The sequence below is a fragment of the Pezoporus occidentalis genome, unplaced genomic scaffold (assembly GCF_034315485.1).
Source record: "Pezoporus occidentalis ecotype Australia unplaced genomic scaffold, CSIRO_AGI_Poc_V1 ctg4, whole genome shotgun sequence".
Lineage (NCBI taxonomy): Eukaryota > Metazoa > Chordata > Aves > Psittaciformes > Psittacidae > Pezoporus > Pezoporus occidentalis.
The window spans coordinates 10,041,607-10,050,943 of record NW_026915724.1 but is presented as its reverse complement, the minus strand read 5'-3'; positions in this window follow the sequence as shown (position 1 = coordinate 10,050,943).

Here is a 9,337-nt window from a genome sequence, read left to right as displayed (position 1 = left end):
ATGGCAGTTTAGCTCCTTGAGCAACTACTAGTTACCAAGCTATTTCCTCCCTGCTCCAAGAACATCTGCCCACTTTCAGCCTCTTCAGGGATCAGAGTGCCAGGCCACCAGCAATATGCTACTTTTCCACAGAAAAGAAGAAAAAAAGGCTGTTTTTTCTATTCTCTCTTTCCCCATCCCTTCATCATAATGCTTTTCTGAAAGGAATTCCATATTCAGATCAGCTGTATTAATACATAAGGTAGCTTTCCCCATCTACCAACTCCATCCCTGCTAAGCAGCAAATTTCCATTTCTTCCCTCTATTTATTAAAGCGATGATTCATTTTATACCTCAGAGGGCTCCTTCAAGGCTGAAGCACTCAGAATGTGTGAAACGTTCCTATCAAACCAAGCCACAAGACAGTCTGCAAATTCATTAAAAGCTGTTAATATCATAATAACCCACAAATATTTTTCTCACTGAAAGATTTTGCCCCAGGTTTGTGTTTGCAAGGGGAAGAAATGTCATTCTGCAACATTCACCTCATGAGGATCTCTTCCCTCAAGCAATCACTTTAACACAATGGCCCTCTAGGCCATGCCTGAGTTTATTCCAAGCCTTTAAGAGTAATAAAAGTAGGTGGTGGAGCTAGAATAAGACAAACTTTGTGGTTTATTCCAAAAAAAAGTGTTTATCCAATAGTGGACTGGAAGTAACAGACCAGATATGTGAATGCTCTGGCCTGTTCCTGGTCTTTCCTATAGCATCTTCTAGCATGGCATATGCTCCCAACCATGCAGTGCCATAGCTGGCAAACAGCTAAGTGTCTGTGGTGGGCTGACCCTGGCTGGATGCCATGTGCCCACCAAAGCTGCTCCATCACTCCTCTCCTCAGCAGGACACAGGAGAGAAAAATACAATGAAAGGTTTGTGGGTCAAGATAAGGACAGGGAGAGATCACTCACCAGTTACTGTCATTTGCAAAACAGATTTGACTTAGGCCAATTGATTTCATTTATTAACAGCAAAATCATAGTAAGACAATAAGAAATAAAACCAAATCTGAGAAACAATTACTGTCCCCCTCCCTTCTTCCAGGGCTTAACTTTATTCTGAAATTCTCTACCTGTATCCCCCAGCAGCACTGAATGATGGGGAGTGAGGGTTGTGGTCAGTTCATCACATGTTGTCTCTGCCTCTCCTTCCTCCTCTGGGGAGGACTCCTCACACTCTCCCCCTGCTCCATCCTGGGGTCCTCCTGTGAGACAGATTCCTCCATGAACTCCTCCCCTTCCCACAGGCTGCAGTTCTTCCAGAGCTGCTCCAGTGTGGGTCCTTTACAGAGGGTGCAGTCCTTCAAGAAATCTTAATTCTAGTAGTTAAATAAACTTAACAGCAGCTTTATAGCATCTATGAAGAACATGGTGGCAAAGGACAAGGCAAGGTGGATTAATGTATCAAAAGTAAAGCAAAAGCCTGTACTGAAAACTTGATGATTATTAGGATGCAAATGGTATTGCTCCATTTTCTTACCTGAGAATGACGGTATCCATATACTCAAGGTGCTTCTAACTATATCAGCTTCTTAATCAGAGATACCCAACACTGAAACTCATTCTCACTGAAACAGAGCATAGGAATCGAAGTTCTTGTGTAAGAAGAAGTTTTCAAGTTTTCCAGTTTTCAGCTGCATTTCCTGTGGTGGGCACAAGGCTAGAAGATGCCACTTCATCAATACCTCTGCTGTAAAGAACATCAGACTGGCTAGAAACCCTCTCTGCTTGTTTTCTGCAAAACCAAAGCATTTCCTGTAATGGGGCTGTAATGGGGCTGTAATGGGGCTGGCTAGTTATAAGCTTGGCCATTCACCTACATGAAATTCTCTGGCTTTACATTTAAACCAAACGGTCTTTTCACTTCTCTCTACAACAAAATATCTTGATGCATTTCTTCAGCAGAAAATACATTTGCAGTCACCCAATGTATTTTGTAAAGTACCTTGGGATCCCTCCAAATGAAAAGGGATGTAAAAAGGTACATTTTTATTATTTTAATTTATATGTAAGCTCTGTGCTGTTTGATAAGACCAAAATGCTTCCTGCAGAGCAGTGTGATGCTTGTCCTATCATTGGAATTATTTTTAAAGCCATATAAACAAGAAATATTCCTTTATTAAACCTTCATGAAACTTTTTCTTATACTGGTTAAGAAATAATAAAAAAGAAAATGTTATACATACGTTGTACAGTGGTTGTATGAGGGAACATAATCTAATATATTACATATATGACACCAGTTAATATTACTTGAATGAGTAAGATTCATAATTTGTCTGTTCCTGGCCACAACTGGTAGGAAGAGTTAAGCCTGTAAGTTCATAAAAAGAGCTCTGTATTAGTCATCTGATGTTAATGGAGTTTGAGTTGCAGCTGTGATGTTCATGGGGTCATCATTAGGTCTATGTGACATAGCTGTATTTTATTTTGTTTAAAATGAATTTATCAGAGTGAAATCTGTCATGCACAGAACAATTACTTTCAGTACAAAGCTTGTGAAGAGAAAGCTCCTCTTCTTTTTGAAGAAGAGGTAGCATTTAACAGAATTTTGTATGTCAGCAGCATACTTTTTATATCTTGCCCAGCTGCCATTTAACATTACAGAAACTTATAGCTATATACATGTTCCTGAAGTTTTCCACATGTCTAAATTTTTGCTTTGTATGTGAATCACAGAATCATAGGATGATTGAATAGAATGCCAAGCCTGTGCCCAACCCAGGCAACTCCTTGCCTAGTTCATGCTCTTGCCTGACAGTCGTGTCTTGGAAATGTCTTCCAAGTGCATCCTGGGCTTGAATGTGAAGTGCAGGTTGCAGCTGACACCATTTAGTGTTCAAGCAGGTGAAAATAATGCTGTAATAACAGCATCAACTCGGGGACAAAGATCTCTACAGCATGCTGAAACCCATGCTAAATCTTAGCTTTCTAATTATCAGTTGCCTTACAGTCCCAATCTACCCCAAGGACATGCTCAAAGCCATCAAATCACTGTTTAGGAGGCATACGGGGCAAAGTCCCCAGAGTATCTAATTAGGAATGAAAACATGATAAATCATGAGGACAAAAAAGTCTTGATCTTCTGCCCTCTTGATGCTTTCCTACATGCTTTCTGAGAAAGTTTAATTCTTAGCATATTGGTGGCAATCACAATGAAAATGCTTCACCTCTTGAGACGCTTCCGTCAAATATGGTATGAAGTAATCCTGAGCAATATACCCTGCTGTTTACACATCGTAAAAATGCAGCAGGAGGCAAGAAACTGCTTATTTTCCCAGTTACATTGTAATCAGTCACACGAGTAATCTGTGGCAAATATTTGAATTGATTTTGAAGATACTGACAAAATATGTGCCTTCTGAAAACAGGGTTATTTTGTCAATTATGCCCATGTCACACATGCAAAGCACTGCTGTTGATACTGGAAGGGAAAACAGTTTTCACAACTTATTTTTCACAACTGGATCGTGTCACACATAGCAGAGCATGGGCATTACGGTAACAGGATTTTTAAAAGTTGTATATGGATCAAAGCACAGAACATAAACTTATAAGGAAAATATTATTAGCTATTGAAATTACCTGGTTGGTCAAACATTGCGGTGTTTCTTTATTCCCCTGAATTTACTTTATGAAAATATATTTTTCTTTTTTTTAGCTTCCTCAAATAGCATCTCTCTACTATCCCACAGATACCAAATGCCCTGGCACATACACCAAAGTACATCCTCAGATATTCTTTTTCTGAGCAGTAGCTCTCATTTTAGATTCCGTTTTAAAATTGTAGTACCTCAGTCCTAAGGAAAAGCTGCCTCTTACAACTAGTTTCTCTTCCCTGCAGACACTAGTTAAGCCTAATATTTCTGGTCATACTTCCTAGAGAGAATCTGGGAAGGTATCTACCAAATGCCCTGCTGCACTGAGGAGGGGCTTGGAACAAAGCTGGACACCAGCTTCCCTTGTGTTAATATGTGTTACGTGTCCTGAATACCTGGTAATTGTGTTATACTCCTGGCAAGGTTAGTGTTATTTTAATGCCTGAAATGTTGGTTGAAAACTTGAAAGTTTTTATCCTCCTAACTTTCTGGTTCAACTACATTTATAATTCTTTTGACTACACTAAGCCATGGCCTTGAATTTTCTGTGCTAGCAATATATGCTATATACATTAAAGTACCTTTATTTGTGAGTTTTGCACTTGTGTTCAGTTTCTAAATCTGGATCTTTATTCTTCTGCTATGTGACAGATCGTCCTTATCCCCTCTCAATGTCCGTTTACATCTGTACGTAGTGTGGCATACCCCGCTCCCTTCCTTGGTAATCTGAACTCAGCTAATGAATGCACAAGCTGAAAAATTCACGTAGTTCAGAGTTACATCCTGCACATTTATTCGGTTGACTGAGCTGAGATACTGCTGCAGTAAGTTCTGCTTTTTGGGCAGCATTATACAGCCACTGCTGCCCTGGTTTTATACCCAAACAGGCAAGCTGTTATCTACTCAGGGAGGTCTTCTCTTCTGCATGTTCTGCTAGTGGCTGCTGTCACACACATGGCAGCCAGGTCCTTTTCCTGAGGGGCATAGGCAGTGCAAAGTCTATAACAAGTCAAATTCCCTGTTTTGTGACCATTTCTGAAATTTTCTGTTGGGAAACTGAATCAAGACAAGAAATCAAACTTCCAGGACTTTTTCATGAAACAAAACAAGCCAAAATACTTTGATTCAGCCAGTTGAAACATCTCCTTTCAGACTGTCATGCTGGCAGTTAATAGATGTATTCACTATATTAAACTACACATCTGCAAGATACAGTAAAAAATTGAGCACTTTGATACTATTCAGGCAAAATGAATTTCTTTATTTGATAGATTAGGTAAGTTATCGGTTTTGCTGAATCCAAACTTTGCTGAAGAAAATATCCCAATGGAAAAAAAAAAGGACCAGATTACAAGGGTTACATTTGATTAAGAATTGATAAGCAATTAAAATTAAACAAATCCAAGCACAGTCACCCTTGGTCATCTTCTTTGAAAATAAGACGTTCATTTACTAACACCAAGAGAAGGACTGGGTTGAATCAGTGAGAGTTTTTCCTTTGTCTTTCACAGGACAAAAATTTCCCTTTAAATTTTCCTCCAAATTTCTCAGTATGTTGTGATATTACTCATCCACTAGGCTTGAAGTTTCTCAGCATCTGAGCATCAGTTCTCTATCATCTGCTGGTCTCACTGTTTCATACATTTCAGACAGATTTTTACTCATGCTGTGCCATCTCGTTACCACACAGCCTCCACCTTGGAATTCTGTCTTTCAGGCAGCAAATTTTAGATTCTAGCAAATCATAGAATCATAGAATCATAGAATTGTTAGGGTTGGAAAGGACCTTAAGATCATCTAGTTCCAACCCCTCTGCTGTGGGCAGGGACACCTTACGCTAAATCATATCACCCAAGGCCTCGTCCAACCTGGCCTTGAACACTGCCAGGGATGGAGCATTCACAACCTCCCTGGGCAACCTATTCCAGTGCCTCACCACCCTAACAGGAAAGAATTTCCTTCTTATATCCAACCTAAACTTCCCCTGTTTAAGTTTGAACCCATTGTCCCTTGTCCTACCACTACAGTCCCTAATGAAGAGTCCCTCCCCAGCATCCCTGTAGTCCCCCTTCAGATACTGGAAGGCTGCTATGAGGTCTCCATGCAGCCTTCTCTTCTCCAGGCTGAACAGCCCCAACTTCCTCAGCCTGTCTTCATACGGGAGGTGCTCCAGTCCCCTGATCATCCTCGTGGCCCTCCTCTGGACTTGTTCCAACGGTTCCATGTCCTTTTTATGTTGAGGACACCAGAACTGCACACAATACTCCAGGGGAGGTCCCACAAGAGCAGAGTAGAGGGGCAGGATCACCTCCATCGACCTGCTGGTCACACTGCTTTTGGTGCAGCCCAGGATATGGCTGGCTTTCTGGGCTGCGAGTGCACACTGAAGCTGGCTCATGTTAAGTTTCTCATCAACCAGCACCCCCAGGTCCTTCTCTGCAGGGCTGCTCTGTATCTCTTCTCTGCCCAACCTGTAGCTGTGCCTGGGATTGCCCTGACCCAGGTGTAGGACCTTGCACTTGGCATGGTTAAACTTCATGAGGTTGGCATCAGCCCACCTCACAAGCATGTCAAGGTCCCTCTGGATGGCATTCCTTCCCTCCAGCGTATCAACCGAACCACACAGCTTGGTGTCATCGGCAAACTTGCTGAGGGTGCACTCAATCCCACTGTCCATGTCACCAACAAAGATGTTGAACACGACCGGTCCCAACACCAGTCCCTGAGGGACACCACTCATTACTGGTCTCCAGCCAGACATTGAGCCATCGACCACAACTCTTTGTATGCGGCCATCCAGCCAGTTCTTTATCTACCGAGTGCTCCATCCATCAAATTGATGTCTCTCCAATTTAGAGACAAGGATGTTGTGTGGGACAGTGTCGAATGCTTTGCACAAGTCCAGGTAGATGACATCAACTGCTCTACCCCTGTCCACCAGTTCTGTAGTCCAAAATCAAAAATATCATGTTTCTATGAGGAGGCAGGACAGGGGAATCAAGGTTATTCTCACTGATGGTCGTTTCTGTGTCCATTGAGCCTTTTATTAGTGTGCATGAGTAACCAAGCCTTAGCAGACAGCAACACTAATCAGCCTTCAAACCAACACTTCGAAAACAATAGTCCAGAATAATTTGCTCTTTCTTGGCAATATCCCACATCTATTGTTTGAGGGAAAGGGGCAGGAGGGATAGAAAAAGAAAAGAGAAGAAAAATCTGAAGTATTTTGCAGAAAGAGTATAGAAATGAAGGATTAACTGTATCTTTGTATCTTGCTTTTTGGGTTGTTTGGTTGTTGGGGGTTTTTTGAGCAGTCTTCATCATTCTGTGAGGCAAATCAGCTTTGCTCCACTTCCTTCTTTTCCTTCTATTGTTTCACTAGTTCATTAAGCCCCCAAAAAAGTGTGTTGCTACTATTCCTATCATACGGTCAAGGCTGCTTAAGAGGAAACCAGTTTCTACCAACACATCAAGCTGAAAGCCAATACATGTAGAAGTTGTCTAGCTGACCACAACAGCTACAAACAGGAAAAAGAAATGACATTTCAGAATTTTAAAATGAAGTCTGACTATAAAACATGCATCTCTAAAGCAAAGACAAAAGCATTGAACCAGAGCATTTGGTATGCTTTCCATGCAAAAGATATCTAAATGAAAAGAAGCAGGGACCATAGAATGTGACACTCTAATGTTCACACTAGTTGGCTGGAAATTAAGCCCATAAGCAGGTCAAATGATCACATACCATACTGTTGCAATACCAAATTTTTGGAACCTCCTGAAAGGAAGAGATATGAGAATGGTTTCATCAGGTACAGCTGGTCCTCAGACTGTCTGCTCGTGTCTGCCCTGTGTTAGAATCACAGAATGGTTAGGATTGGAAAGGACCTTAAGAACATCTAGTTCTAATCCCCTCACCATGTTTCCTAAGGCTCTGTCCAACCTGGCCTTGAACACCGCCAGGGATGGAGCATTTACCACTTCACTGAGCAACCTGCTCCAGTGCCTCACCACCCTCACAGTAAAGAATTTCTTCCTTATATCTAATCTAAACTTCCCCTGTTTAAGTTTAAACCTATTACCCCTTGTGCTATCACTACAACGTACCCTTCCTCCAAGACACATGGGACAGCACAGCTTGTTCCTGTTGCCTTATTTCCTCCTCAGCACTTCAACAAGGCAGCTGTTACCCCTTCTTCTCTCACTGCCTCTTGGAGATGGCTACACAGGAGCAAAGGCAAGTAATTTGTCTTGAGTTACATTGAAAATGACGTGCTTTGCAAGGCTTAAATACAGATTTCCAAAGTCACCATGCATGTTCCTGTGAGAATAATTGGGTTTGCTTGCTAGTCATTCCAGTCTGAGAACTGCTGAAAAAACAATGGGAATTTAATCATCTAGAAGCAGATTCAGTGATCAAAAACATTACATTATTTTTTTTAATATGCTTTGTCAGCTATTAAAAAAAAAAGATTTGGCCAACTTTTCTTTTCTGTTCAATGAAGTGTGGTAAACTGCCTAATTTGACAAGAAAACCTCCAAGACTCTTTTCTGCTGCATCCAAACTAATTTGGCTGTCAATGTTCCATGAAAGAAATAAATCTTTAGAACTTGTTTTTATATCACTTTACAGACCTAAGATTTCTATAGCACAGAAAAATTGCCAGAATCTCACATTTTCCACCCCCTATGATAGGGAAGATGGTCTTCATACTGAAAACATAATCACACACACATTAAAAAAGATAATTATAAAGCTCCTTTTTACAAATTAGGAATACTGATTTTTCATTACAATGCAGGGCACTGCATTAATCTATAGAGTAATAATTCTATTAAAACACAGATATACATATGCAAATGGTAAACCATGAACAAGAGTACAGGTTATTTGAAATTAAAATAATTCATTAGGGCTTAGTTCTTTCACAGTTTCTCTGCTCCTAACCTGATAAATACCTTGTACTGGTAATTTTAACCTTAAACATTCTCTTTTCATGACCATTTAAAGGTCAGAACTTTATTTAGAAAGGTGTATGCATGCAAAAAAGAAAGAGGGATGAAGTAGGAATTTAGACTCAATCAGTTGTGTTAGCATCATTCATCTCCCCAGATGAATCGAGTATCCTGAGGTCAGCTATTCACTCATCATGTAGAAACAATCAGAAAGTGTTAGATTTGTCCAGAAAGGATTATTTTGAATATTTTCATTAACAAAGATAATTGCAATAGAGCATCTGCTTGTGAATCATCAGACTACATGTCCTGGATCTTACAACTCTGCTCCGTACAGCAGCACCACTGAAAGGCTGTGAGCACCTCTGAGAGTTCAGGGTTGGTTTGGTACCACAAGATAAATGGAGAAGCACTGAAATTATCAACCTGACATAAAAATACTTGATATACATGACTGTATTAACAATAAAGGATGTGGAAATTATGCAGAGGGTTGAATCTCTACAGCATTTCCATAGGAACTGTACTGCCAGCTACAAGCTGGCAGCTACCGCAAGCTACTGCCTGCAGTGTGAACTCACAGCCTAGAAAATCAACCATGTCCTGGGTCGCGTCAAAAGAAGCATGACCATTAGGCCAAAGGATCCTGCCCTACTCTGCTCTTGTGAGACCTCACTTGGAGTATTGTGTGCAGTTCCGGTGTCCTCAACATAAAAAGGACATGGAGCTGTTGGAACAAGTCCAGAG